Source organism: Mesocricetus auratus, unplaced genomic scaffold (genome assembly GCF_017639785.1).
Source record: "Mesocricetus auratus isolate SY011 unplaced genomic scaffold, BCM_Maur_2.0 Super-Scaffold_100013, whole genome shotgun sequence".
Lineage (NCBI taxonomy): Eukaryota > Metazoa > Chordata > Mammalia > Rodentia > Cricetidae > Mesocricetus > Mesocricetus auratus.
The window spans coordinates 81,948,773-81,962,904 of NW_024429196.1; the positions used below are offsets into that span (position 1 = coordinate 81,948,773).

The 14,132-nt window shown below is 46.6% G+C and overlaps 2 long non-coding RNA genes across 2 annotated transcripts; both read right to left on the reverse strand.

Moving 5' to 3' along the window:
- Window positions 1-433: 433 nt before the first annotated feature.
- Window positions 434-7,686, reverse strand: LOC121143794. Its single transcript, XR_005881118.1, has 3 exons — window positions 7,341-7,686; window positions 1,919-2,234; window positions 434-1,067 (listed from the first exon to the last, which is right to left on the reverse strand). It is a non-coding gene; the product is annotated as an uncharacterized LOC121143794 (long non-coding RNA).
- A 695-nt stretch (window positions 7,687-8,381) lies between these two features.
- LOC110342474 lies at window positions 8,382-9,389 on the reverse strand. The gene is made up of 2 exons (XR_002384555.2): window positions 9,165-9,389; window positions 8,382-8,638 (listed from the first exon to the last, which is right to left on the reverse strand). It is a non-coding gene; the product is annotated as an uncharacterized LOC110342474 (long non-coding RNA).
- Window positions 9,390-14,132: the final 4,743 nt, after the last annotated feature.

A 14,132-nucleotide genomic window follows, 5' to 3' on the forward strand; every position in this document is an offset into this window, starting at 1 on the left:
AAACAAAAATAAATAAATCCTTTGTAAAAAGAAGACTGAAAGTCTCACATTGCTTTGTTTCAACTTTTTTTTTATTTAGAAATAATTTTATTTTACAATCAATCCCAGTTCCCTGTCCTTCCTATCCTCCCGCACCCCCCACAAGCCCCCCATCCCATCCCCCACATCCACTCCCCAAGGAGGGTGAGACCTTCCATGGGGTGTAGGAGTGAACCCCACAAAGCTATCCGCCCATCAGGGCGGGGACAAGTAAATTAGCACAGGTAGAGATAAAAGAAAGTGAAAGGAAAAGGAGCTCCCCTTTTTTCTCCTGGAAGCCAGCCATGCTTCTAACTCTTGGTTTGTGCGACTCTCTCTCTCTCTCTCTCTCTCTCTCTCTCTCTCTCTCTCTCTGGTAAATAAATATATTGTTTTCCATATATAGCATCGAATATCGTTATAATGGGGGATCTCCAAAGTCTGTCATATTATATGGGGACCTGGGCCTTCCCCCACGTATCTGGGCTGAGAGAGTATCTCTCCATGGAGAATGGGCTCCCAAAGTCCATTTGTGCACTAGGGATAAACACGGGTTCCACTTTCAGAGGTCCCATACACTGCCCAGGCCTCCTAACTGACACCCACATTCAGAGGGCTTGGTTTAGATCAATGCTGGTTCCCTAATTTTACGACTGGGGTCTGTGTGCTCCCACTTGGTCAGGTCAGCTGTTTCTGCGGGTTTTTCTAGCATGGTCTTTACCTCTTTGCTGGTCTCTCCTCCCTCTCTGCAACTGGATTCCAGGAGTTCAGCTCAGTGTTTAGCTTCTGCTTCCATCAGCTACTGGATGAAGGCTCTAGGATGGCTTTTTTTTTTTTAACCTTACCGGTATTTTGCTTGTACATTATGGTTCCTGGTTTCCTGTTTTTAGCTTTTGTTTTTTAGTGTGTGGGTGTCTCTGTGTGTATGAGTTTCTTATGCTTTTTGTCTGTTTGTTATTCTACTTTGCTTTTTATTTACTTACCTGTTGGTTTTCTGAAGAGACAGGAAAACATGTGGAACTGGAGAAGTATGGAGGATCTGGGAGGAGCTGGAAAGAGGAAACCATGATCAGAATATATTGTATGAACAGAATTGACTTTCAGTTAAAATAAAAGAAGACTAAGAGGCCTTAGGTTAAATCTTCACAATCCCCAAGAAATATTGCCCAGGGTATGAAAATAACAAGATTCTAGAAGCTGACAGGCCAGAATTTTCAAGGTTGCTCTATAATGCCTACTAAAGTCCATAAAGGAAATAATTTTGATAGCTATTTTTTTAAATTAATTTTTGTCTGGGACTGGAGCGATGGCTCAGTGGTTAAGTACAAAGGTTCAATTCCCAACACCCACATGGCAGCTAACCATTAACTGTAACTCCGATCCCAGGGGACCAGTTGCTGTCTTCCAGCCTCTGTACGCACTGCACACACATGGTACAAGGGCACCCATTCGGGCAAGCATTGTTGATACGCATAAAAATAGATAAAAATCTCAACAACAACAATAAAAAAAGAAATAGTATTTGGGAACTGTATAAAAACAGGAAGAATAAAAAAAATCTCTTCTCCTAGCTGTATCACGTTGCTATGTTTTCTTTTTGTGTGCACAAATAACTACATAGCACTAAAACAAATTCTGAACACGTGGTCGGAAAAGGTAGCACACAGGAGCTGAAAAAGACAGGGAAAGCACAAAGAAATACGTACTTTTGGCCGGGCGTTGGTAGTGCACACCTTTAGTCCCAACACTCGGGAGGCAGAGGCAGGCGGATCTCTGTGTGAGTTCGAAGCCAGCCTGGTCTACAGAGCTAGTTCCAGGACAGCCTCTAAAGCCACAGAGGAACTCTGTCTCGAAAAAACCAAAAAAATAAAAGAAAGAAATACGTACTTTTGAAGCTCACCTGCAGTCTCAGTGGCAGATCAACCCCTCGGCTTGGGCCATCTTGTTCCCTCCATGTGTTCCCACAATCCAAGTCAAGCAGAGTATCTCCGCATCAGCGAACATACGTGGGAAATCGAGCAGCGGTGCCCTCACCCAGGGAAGTAAGAAGCCGAGACTGAGTAACAAAAGTCTGCAGTGGCGTTTGTAATCATGGGGTATGGCTGGCCAGTGTATCGTGAGCAGAGAAAACACCACAGGAGGAGCCAAGTGTCGTGGATTACTTCAAAGCAGGCTGCTTACTGGATCCCAGTAAGGACAAAAATAAAAATAGATCTCTGCAAGAAAATTACATTGCTAAGAGGACCAAGATGTGTTTGCATCTGTGCAACATTTCGAAGCCTTCGGATGCATCTCTGATTCATACCGCCCTCTTTCAGTTCCAGAATTCCCATGCCCAATACCACCACACCAAACCAAACTGTCTTACCCCCAATTATTTTAAAGACTGGTTTTTCCCCATTACCTGAAGGCAATTGTGGACCTCCCTCCCAAACAAATCTATAAAAAACATCACAGCCTTTCTGCAGACAAACTCTTTCATAATTCAAAATTCTGCCAGCTTTTATGTGTCCTACTGAAAACATTACCTTGTAAGTTAGCTAGGAAATCAACACCACCTCCCATGTCTATGAGGCAATGGCTGCCATCCGTGACAGATCAGAACAGACAACTGGAAAGATGAACATCCTTGATTACCAGGATAGCAGCAATACATAGAGCAGCCAGTTGCCAGTGTCTGGGTGAAAATATCTAAAGACACAGGCAAAGGATAGAGATAAACACCACGGGTCGGATTGGCAGCTTCTCATCTACATGCTCTGGCATGCTATCAACTTGAAGGTCCAGGCTGAAATGGACACTGACGGCCAGAAAGCTGCAAAGAACTGAGAGTTCATCTACCTCACTTCAGGGTCTAGGTCAGATTTCTCCTCCTCTCCGTCTCTTCCCTCCCCTCTCTCTTCTTCCTTCTTTGTCTTTTCCCAGGCCTTTGTATAATACTAGAGAAGCATCCAACCACTGAACTAGACCCCTTCCTCCCCCAGCTCCAGTCCTTAAATAATCCTTCAAAGACTTACTGAAGTTTGTGTTCAAAATGCTTGCCTACAGGCTGGGTGGTTGATGGGGATGAATGTGTGGGCCCACAGAGCATAGCCTATGCCACAGATTGCACATGGTAGATTGATTGCACCTGCTTTGCGGAAATGGGTGAGTTTATGGCTATGCTGGCGCTTCAAGGAGGTTTACAATATAAAGTAAAAAAAGAAAGATCATGGCAGCAGGAGTTTGAAGCAGCTGGTCACGTTGTCTCCCCAGTCAGGAAGCGCGGGGCATGCTGGTTTCTCACTCATTTTCTCTTTTTCGTTCAGTTCAGGACTGCGGCCCACGTTTTTTTTTTTGTTTGTTTGTTTGTTTGTTTGTTTGTTTTGTTTTAATTATTACTTTTGCATTTGTATGTTCTAGTTCCTCATCATGAGTCTTCCCACATGAATGTAAAAACTCCCTCACAGGCATGCTGATGAGGTTTTTTTTTCCCCATAAGGATTCAAGTTTTATCACATTGTCAATCAAGACCAACCCTCATAAGACAACCCTTTGTCAATACAGAGCCCAAATGCAGCCCATTTGCACCACCTGTGTCACCATGAGCTCAAGTTAAGGTCACACCCACAAGAAAACTGTGCTCACTGGGTTCCAGAAGGGAACAGGACTCAGTGTGTGCTGGACAGTTGTATGTCAGCTTGACACAAGCCAGAGTCACTAGAGAGCAGGGAGCCTCAGTTGACAAAATGTCTCTATGAGACAGGGCTGCAGACAAGCCTGCAGGGCATTTTCTTAATTAATGACTAATGTGTGAACGCCAAGCTCATTGTAGGTGGGGTCCCCCGGGGTGAGGGGGGACCCTGAGTTCTAAATAAACCAGGCTGAGCAAGCCATGAAGAGCAAGCCAGTAAGCAGTACCCCCTCCATGGCTTCTGTGTCAGTTCCTGACTCCAAGTTCCTGCCCTGTTTGAGTTCCTCCCATGGTGTCTTAAAGTTAGGGTTTCTATTGCTGTGAAGAGACACCATGACCACGGTGACTCTTAAAAGGAAGACATTTAGCTGGGCGTTGGTGGCGCATGCCTTTAATCCCAGCACTCGGGAGGCAGAGGCAGGTGGATCTCTGTGAGTTTGAGACCAGCCTGGTCTACAAGAGCTAGTTCCAGGACAGACTCCAAAGCTACAGACAAACCCTGCCCCCCCCCAAAAAGGGAAGACAGTTAATTGAGGCTGGCTTACAGTTTCATAGGTTTAGCCAATTATCAGCATGGAGGAGAAGCATGGAGGCCTACAGGTGCTGGAGAAGAAATCTGAATGGGCAGGCAGCAGGAAAACATTGATGTGAGAGGCCCCTCCCATTGCCAATGGTGCCACCCTGGGACAGGTGGTCCTACATGGTATAAGAAAGCAGGCTGAGCAAGCCAGTAAACAGCACTCTTCCGTGACCTCTCCTTTAGCCCCTGCTTCCAGGCTCTTGGCTTTTCTTAATGTAGGAATTAATATAGGAAACAAAGCCCCTTCTCCCCAAGTTCCTTTTGGTCATGGTATTTTTCACAGCAAGAAAATTGGGACACAGCTGGATCAACTCAACAAACCAACTGATTTATGCCTGTAAGTAAGACATCTACTAGCATATTAATTAGCCTTGCCTGGCGGTGGTGGAACATGCCTTTAATTCCAGCACTTAGGAGGCAGAGACAGAAGGATCTCTGTGAGTTTGAGGCCACCCTGGTCTACAGAGTTAGTTCCAGAACATCCAGGACTACAGAGAGAAACCATGCTTCAAAACAAAAACCAACAACAAAAAATAAATAAATAAAAATAAGACTAGGGGCCTAACTCTTACTTTAAGTGGTGTAAGTAAAAGTCTTAAGGGTTTATTTCAACAGGACAGTGAAGAAATAAATAAACTTGAGAAAATAGGAACTAATGCCCGAAGGTTCTTCATAATTGGGAGGTAATATTAACTGACTGGATCATTTATCCTCCCATGTCCAAGCCAAAATCAGAGGACCACCAAGGAGTACTGGTAAGCCACACAGGATCCATGCCTTCATGATAGATGGAGAATACTCTGAATAGAGAAGTAAGCACCCGTTCTCAGCTTATGGATGCTGAACTTGCAAAGAGGGAGCGCTTTTTGTAGATGGAGTTTCTTTTCTGTCTGGTCCCACCGCCCAAATAAATACAGTTAATTTGAAACTGTTTGACTGGTTGCTCAGGCTTATTGACTAGCTCTCTGGATTAACAACCCATTTCTATGAATCTATTTGTCTCTACTTTGTCTTGACTTTATGCATGGGCTCTGCCCTCTTGCTCCCCCAGCAGCTACATGGCATCTTACTGGCGCTCTTCTCTGCTGTTACTTTGTTGCTGCTGTTGTTTTGTTTGGTTGGTTTTTTTGAGATGGGGTTTCTCTGGGGTTTCTCTGTATAGCCTTCGCTGTCTGGAACTCTCTCTATTGACCAGGCTGGCCTTCAACTAACAGAGATCTGAGTTTGAATCTCTAAAACCCACATAAAAGGCACATAGGGTGAGCATCCCTGTGTTCCCACAGGGAGACAGAAGGAGGAGACGGGAGGATCTCCAGAGGCTAGGGCACCATAGTGTGCACATGCAGCAGCAGAATGAGAAAGAGATCCCCGCCTCAAACAAGGTAAAAGGTGAGGACTGACAGCTGAGGTTGTCCTCTGAACTCCATGTGCACACCATGAATTCATGCACACACATAGACACACATACCCACAGAACTCTCACATCAGTAAGATCACTCTTTAACTAGGACACTGCCTATAAAATACCTAGAAACAAAAGGAGGAGGAGGAAGACCCTTTTTATACGGTACTTTTAAAATATCGATTTGATTTTATGTTTATATTTATGTGTGTGTGCTCGGGTGTGTGTGTATGTGCATCATCTGTGTGCAGGAGACCCAGGATGGCAGAAGAAGCTTCCGGTCTTCTGAAAGCTCATCCATAAGCCATACCTGGCTCCTCTGCCTGGGCAACGTCCCTCTTAACCACTGAGCCATTGCACCAGCCCCTCGAAAGGCAATTTTCAATGTAGCATTGTAAACTGGACCAAGTGCCCTAAAATCAATATCTGGAGATGGATCATTGTTTCAGAACCCTAGAATGTCAATTTTCCTTAAACTTGACTAGAGAGGGGACCCCAAAACAGGAATACATGCAACATGACGCGTTTCTTCGGTTCAAGGAAAGTGTTAGGGGAAATGCATTAGTTCAGTAATGAAGAATAAATTGCATTCTCCATGGAGAACTTCACAAGGGGTACTGAGGAGAGGCAGGCTAATAACCAGGAGAAATAAGATGAGTACTGTAATTCAAAGTATATGTAAGATATGTGTCTTAGGGGGCTGGAGAGATGGCTCAGGGGAGATCCTGAGTTCAATTCCAGCAACCACATAGTGGCTCACAACCATCTATAATTCAATCTGGTGCCCTCTTCTGGCATGTAGGTAGCACTGTATATGTAATAAATAAATCTTAAAAAAAAAAAAGAGAGAGACGTGTCTTAGCCACTGTTCTATTGCTGTGAAGGGGACACCAGGATGACAGCAGAGCTTGTAACAGAAACAGAAGCTTGCATAAAGCTTCAGAGACTTTCTTTCACCGTCATCATGACAGAGAGCACAGTGCTGGAGAAGCAGCTGAGAACTTCATCCTGATCCACGCAGGCAGAGAGAAAGAGATTGGGTCTGGCAGGGGCCTTTGGGACCGCAAAACCCATTCTAGTTGCTGCACTTCTAACAAGGCCACACCTCCCAATCCTTCTCAAATAGTGCCACTACCTGGCTGACTACGCGTTCAAAGACATGAGCCTATGGAGGCCACTGTTATTCAAGCATGACGATTTTGAACGTTCGTGTCACAAAGAGGCGTTGCACGTTTGAGATGATAGACAACCAATACTACAGCGTGTTAATGTGCAGTGTGTCAATGTGCTTGGCATCACGCCGTACTCGGTAAAGATATACAAACATTATTCTTCAATGAAAAAAAAATTCAGATGAGATAAAGAAATTAAATGGGCGGTCCAAAGGGGCCCAAAAAAGAAGCCACACAGAGAAGGTCCAACACAGGATAATTGTGTCATATAAAGCAGCAAACGGGACATTGGGACGGAGTTTATATTCCATTTTGCACTCTTAACAGCTTTCTGCAAATTAAGGCAAGATTTCAATCTTTATACAGAGTGGGGTTATGACACAACTTGAAAAGTCAGCAAACAACAAGGCTAAGAGATAGCCTATGAAACCCCACCCAACTTTAAAGACCGTGGAAAGAAACCCTCAGGATGTCCAGGCAAAACAACCCACTTACTTGTCAGCCAGAAAGTCAGACGGGATGGCGGAAGATGCAGTTCAGTAGGAAAGCGGTTGACCAGTGTGTGTGAGACCCTAGGTCCAATCTCCAGGGGTGGGGGGGGGGGAGAATTAGAAGAAGAAGAAGAAGAAGGTGCGTGTGGGGGGGGTTCAGATGCACTATCACACTTCCATGAGCGATAAAAATATCTAATGTGAGAAGTGGAGCACACATCCATCTAACCCGCCAGATCTTGACTACTGTAGCACGCAGCACAGAATTGATGTAGAGAGAGAGGAAAAAAAAATCGTCAGCCAAACAACCACAGGACTGTTGAGCGGCAGGAAGCCAGAGCAGGAGAGGAAGGAAGTACAAAGCACTTCCCCTGCCGGAAGAGAGACAATGTAACTGGTGATGGGGGGAGGGGGCGGGGAGGGGAAGCAGAGCAAGGACACTGTAGCCCTTAGAAGCCCAGAGAGACGACCCTCTGGGTGATTGGACAGCAAAAAAACGGTTAAGGGAAGAAAAAAAATTCGAAACTGAGTTAGGGAAACTGTAAGCTGTAAAGTTAGTCGTTGGAACAGAAAACGGAGGGGCTGGAGAGGTGGCGCTAAGTAGGCTGAGAACACTGGCTGCGCCTTCAGGGGACTTGGGTTCAATTCCCAGCACCCACAAGGTGGTTCACCGCCACTGCCTGTAACTCAAGTTCCAGGGGACCCGCACCGCTGACACAGACCTTCCCTGTCAGTTAAAGAATTGAAAGGCAGGAAAACTCGGAAGCACAGTAGGGCAGCAGTGAAGTCGCTTGCAGACAGGCTCGGCAGCTGAAGAAAGGTGTTTGTTGGGGGTGAGAAAACAGACGCGGGAAGACAAAGACTCTCTGCAATGCAGACAGGGGACTCGGAAACCCCCCAAAAATATCCAGCCTCTTCTTGAGGGTTGGGGAGTTTGGAAGCCTCTGAAGAGGTTTTCCTCTGCTAATATTTGGGTTGGTCAGCTTGAAGACATATATTGGATGGTTGTTAAATCTAAAAACGAAATTAAATATTATTGCCAAGCTTGGTAGCAAGCAACCTTTATTCAGAAGCAGTGGCAGTGAATCTTTGTGAGATCCAGGCCAGCCAGGGCCACGGAGATAGGCCATGTCACAACAAACAACAATAACATCCAATCTATGGTCTGGAAGCAGATGACTCTGTAAAACGCCGGGTGGCTGCTGGGACGGTCCACTCCTCTTGCTTTGTCCTTGCTGGAACTTTTTAACAACCAGTCCAACAACCAACGAAAGTGCCCCCCAGGAGCGCCGACCCAAGTTTCTGAGAGTTGGGAAGAGCACATTTTAAAATTAATCGTGACTGGCCCCCGAGACTCTAGCTCGTTTTCCTTTTCCTCTGAGTTCTGTAAGTTTTGTCCCAAAAGCTGCTCATTCGTGCTTTGTATTTAAACGCAGCGTTCGCAGGCGCATGTGCAGGCGCACACACATGCACCTGTGTTCCCCCGGAAGATTCAAAGCCGGCTCCCACTGCCGTGGAGGTCTGCTTCTGGTTGAGTGTTTTAGGGTTAAAAAAAAAGGCCATTAAAATTCTCTCTGATGGTGGAGTTAGCCTCGATGGGGGAGGGGACGGACGCAGACAAGGGAAGAAATTCCCTGGTAAGCAGAGCCCGCTTAAAAAATTTTCCCTGTCTTTGTTTCTCACTTTTTCCCCCCTTGAAGCAGCTCTCCCTGGAGTCAAAGCATTTTACAAAACAAACCACTCCAAAGCTTTCAAGTTGAGGGAAAGCCCAAGCAAAGTTAATTAACATGAAGGTTCTCACAAAAGTTAATTAACATGAAGGACTCACAAAAGCTGTCTGTTGGCATCTGCTGGCCTGCCATGTGCAGCGGTCCCTTTGTAGCGACAACCGCGAGAGCGTTGCGCAGCATCTGGGACTCTGAGGCCTCCGTCTCCCACGCAGTAACGCCGGAACCTTCCACCGAGGGGCATGTGCAGCGGCGCCCACGGAGCAACGCTCTGCGGGACGATTCCCACTGACTGCTAGAAATGGAGGGAGAAAAGCTGGCTTGAGAAGGAGGAAGAAAGAAGGGACTGAATTTGGAGGGGGGCAGGGGGAAGGGGGGCGGGAAAGCAAGAAGACCGGGGAGTCATCAAGTCTCTTAGAACACTGCTGCGTGCGAAAGGAGATTGTTGCACGGAGCAGGATAATTTAAAAGTAACCACATATGTGCAAACACACACCTTTGAGACGATAACATGAAGACATGCCAGACGAAGAACCCAAGACACACCGCATAAATAGTAAATCTCTTTGTGTGAGTGAGGCGATTGTTAAGGAAAATCCTCCTACCGTCTCTGACCTTTGGTTCTGTTCCAGACGGTTCCCCTCAGATATGGGACGGTATACTCTACCTACATTTTTTCTTTGGTAATTTGCACTTTTTTTCTCATTTTTTGCATTCTCTTCTCTTCCATTCCCCTCCCACCGTGTGTGTGTGTGTGTGTGTGTGTGAGTGTGTGTGTGAGTGTGTGTTTGTGTGTATGTATGTGAGTGTGTGTGAGAGAGTGTGTGTGTGTGTGTGTGTGTTGGTTAGAATACAACTTAACTTGCTCTCTACTTCTCCCATATGGATCCAGGGGACTGAACTCAAGTTGTCAGGTTTGGTGTCAAGCACTTTTCCCGTTGAGCCTTTTCCCTGTCAGTGCCTTCCTTTCTTGTAAATCTGTTAGGAAGTCCGAGGTATCCACTAAGTAGGACAAAGCCTCCCTCCTTTTCTAGCTTACCCATCAAGTCATCTTGCCAGCCAGATGACTTGCTTTTTCGATTGAGGCATAGATCTTTTGATGTCAGTAAATAAATGTTACACGGTCCCTGCAGATACACAGACGCTCCTGATGATCAAATCGCCACAAATCACATAGGTGGTGCTCCCAGGTCACTCAGATGTACACTGCGTCTAGTGTGTGCAGTGCTTGTTTAGTTAGCACACAAGGCAAGGGGACCTTTCTTTTGTAGTTCTGGGGATGAAATCCTTGCCTTGTGCCCAGTAGCTAGTGCTCTACCACTTAGCTATGGCCCTGGCTTCCCCACCTCTCTCTCTCTCTCTCTCTCTCTCTCTCTCTCTCTCTCTCTCTCTCTCTCTCTCGGGAGGGTTATTGAGACAAGGTTTCTCCATTAACAGAGAGCCCTGGCTATCCTGGGACTCACTCTGTAGGTCAGGCTAGCCTCAAACTCACAGAAATCTGCCTGCGTCTGACTCCCAAGGGCCGGTGGCTTTTGTTTTGTTTTGTTTTGTAGATGGGGTTTCTCTGTGGCTTTGGAGGCTGTCCTGGAACCTAGCTCTTGTAGACCAAGCTGGCCTCGAACTCACAAAGATCTGCCTGCTCTGCCTCCCAAGTGCTGGGATTAAAGGTGTGCACCACCAACACCACCAACGCCCCGTGGATTGGTGGCTCTTAAACAAAGGTTTCGTGTGGTGATTTTCACTTCCTTAGAATGAAGCTATACAGTGCGTTTGTATTACAAATTTGGAGTTTCATGTCGTTTTCTTGGAACCCCGATACTGGAGACATTGCTAGGAATCTGAGTGGCTCCCTGGAGCAGTGATGGTTTGTAGGTAACCCTTTGTCTGTTCACTGAGTGGACTGTGATCATCCTGTCACAGGCTCCTGGTCCCTGCACCCATGCATCTGCCCAGAAGGTGCCCAAAATGGTCAGGAAAACTTCCGTTGGGTTGAGAAGGTACAGGAAAGATGTAACAGAGACACGAGAAAACCATGAGGACAGGCTGGGTTATTATCCGGGTGTATTGTTTTTTCAGTACATCTTATATTTTAGGAATTCCTCAGAGGGCTGGGCTCAATTGCACTGTAACTGCTCTACTAACTTTCCTAAAAAGAAACATTTTGATCTGACTGGTTCAGGAGAGAGCTCCATATCTGCAGCCTTCCTAAATCCCCAGGCTAGGCACATGGGCTAGAAACACAGCTCATCGTTTTGGGTTTATTTCTTCCTGTGCAGGACATCCCAGAAAAGTCTGCCATTTCGAGAAGAGTAGTAGATAGATGCCCAGTCAGAGTGTGGAATCCATGGGGCATTGGCTCAAGACACCCAGGGATACCCAAGTCTGATGTTCAAGTCCTTCACATAACGTAACGTAGTACTTGCCGCTCATTCTTATGTGATGCATATACATTCCTCGATATATTCTTCTATGCATACTCCCCCAGACAGTGTTTGGAATTGTTTCTAGGTTACTTATAACGTCAATGCTGTGGTGTGGATTTTGAGTATCCTCCATATCTTAGTTTGCTTTCTATTCCTGTGATAAACATGTGACCAAAAAGCTGCTTGGGGAAGGGAAGGTCTTATTTCATCTTCCAGGCTGTAGTTCCTCACTGAGGGGAACCAAGGCAGGAACCCGGAGCAGGAACTGCCGTAGAGACTATGGAGGGATGCTACTTACTGCCTTGCTCTCCATACAGCCCAGGACCCTTGCCCAGGGGTGCCAACACTCATAGTGGACTGTGGACTGGGCCCTTCTTCATCAATCGTTAATCAAGAAAACGCCTCACAGACTTGTCCATAAGTCAACCTTTTTTTAAAAAAAATATTTATTTATATATTATGTATACCGTGTTCTGCCTGCATGTATGCTTACACACCAGAAGAGGGCGCCAGATCTCGTTACAGATGGTTGTGAGCTACCATGTGGTTGCTGGGAATTGAACTTGGGGCCTCTGGAAGAGCTGCCAGTCAGTGGTCCGAGCCGTCTCTCCAGCACGCCCACAAGGCAATCTTATGAAGACACTTTCTAAGTGGAGAATCCTTCTTCCCAGGTGACCCTAGCTCCTGTCAAGTTAATTTAAAAAGCTGTGTCTTTCCCCACCAAGCCAGTGAGTGACTCCTGTGTCCAATGACAGAAACCTTACCAACAGAGTTGATCCTATGACAGCTTTTGATGTGTCGTCTTACTTAGAATCAGCTACCAAACTCAGTGTTTCGTTCTCTGGTTTGTTTCTGGTTAGAGTGGGCTACGGTCTGTGAGAATCCCGTCAAAGGCGAGACGGCTCAGGGGGGCAGGTGTTGTCTGTGCAAACCTGATGGCCAGACTTGAGCTCTTAGATTCCATGGTGGAGGGAGAAAGTTGACTCCAGAGATTTGTCCTCCAATTCCACTCATGCGCCACAGCATGCACACACCCACACCCACACACACTAATAATAATAACAATAATGATAATGATAACAATAATAATAACAACAAGAATAATAATAATAAAAGTTAAAAAGACACGAAGGGGAGATAACTCAGCAGTGAACACTGGCTGCTCTTGCAGAGGTTTGGGGTTCAACATTCAGCACCTACACGACGACTTACAACTGTCTGTACCCTAGTTCCAGGGAGTCCTGGTGCACATACATGCAGGCAAAACACTCATATACCTAACATAAAACGGAAGGGAGGGGGAGGAAAGAAGAAAAGAAGATGTTTTCTGTCCTCTCTCTCTCCCTCACTACCCCACTGGCTCCTGGGCATGTGGCACCCCAGTGTGCCCCTGTGTACTGTGTGCATGCCTGGCGCCGGCAGAGGAGGTCAGAAGAGGGCTCAAACCTTCTGGGACTGGAGTTACCGACAGTAATGAGCCACTGTGTGATCACTGGGAATTGAGGCCGGGTCCTCTGCACGATCTGCCAGTGCTCTTAACTGCTGAGCCGTCTCCTCAGCCCCTCTCAATTTTTATTCATGGATGGAGACCACTCTGCCAGTAAATGGCCTTGGGTGCCACCCTGTCCCTCCACAAAACCCTTATTATGACCCTGCCACGACAGAATGGTCACCTGCCTCTGGGTTTCTTAGCTCTGATAACCTCTTCCTGGAGCAGAACCTTAACCAGCCTCCTGGGGTTATTCAGCCATCAGCTGTTCTGCCTTATGCACCACCCAGAATCCCACTCGGGGAGTCAGAAAGATGTTGCTCTACTCTGGTTACCATGATCCAACCCCCCAGTTAGTCGGAAACTGCACAGTAAACTCTGCAAGCAAAACGTATGTTATTAGTATCCAAGGGCCTGGTTCTGTCCCTCCCTTCCTTAACTGTTACTGCAGTTGGTTTCTCCGTTGCTGCGGTAAACACACAACTGAAAGAATCTTGGGTGGAAGAGGTTTACAAGTTACGGTCCATCGCTGAGGGAAGTCATGGCAGGAAGTCAGGGCAGGAACCCGGAGGCAGGAACTGAAGCAGAGGCCACAGAACAACACTGTTCACTGGCTTGCTCCTCATGACTTAAATCAGTTTGCTTTCTTATACAGCCCAGGCATGGCAACCCCCACAACAGGCTGGACCCGGAAATGCCCGAATAGACATAGCCACAAGTGTGTGTGATAGAGGGAATTCCTCAGCTGAGGTCCCCTCTTCCCAGGCTTGTCAAGTTGACAACAAAACTAAACAGGACCCCGGCCCTCTATGAACAGGGGATGTTAGGAAGGGGTGGACTCCCGGACGAGGCTAAACCACGGCGGCTTTGAAGAACATATGGTACATCTGTTAAAATCTTTTTGTTGTTGCCGGGCGTTGGTGGCTCACGCCTTTAATCCCAGCACTCGGGAGGCAGAGGCAGGTGGATCTCTGTGAGTTCGAGGCCGGGCTGGACTACCAAGCGAGTTCCAGGACAGCCTCCAAAACAACACAGAGAAACCCTGTCTCGAAAAACCAAAAAAAAAAAAAAAAATCTTTTTGTTGTTATTGTTGCTGTTGTTTTGGATACAGGGTCTGTCTACATAACCCTGGTTGTCCTGGAACTTTGTAGACCAA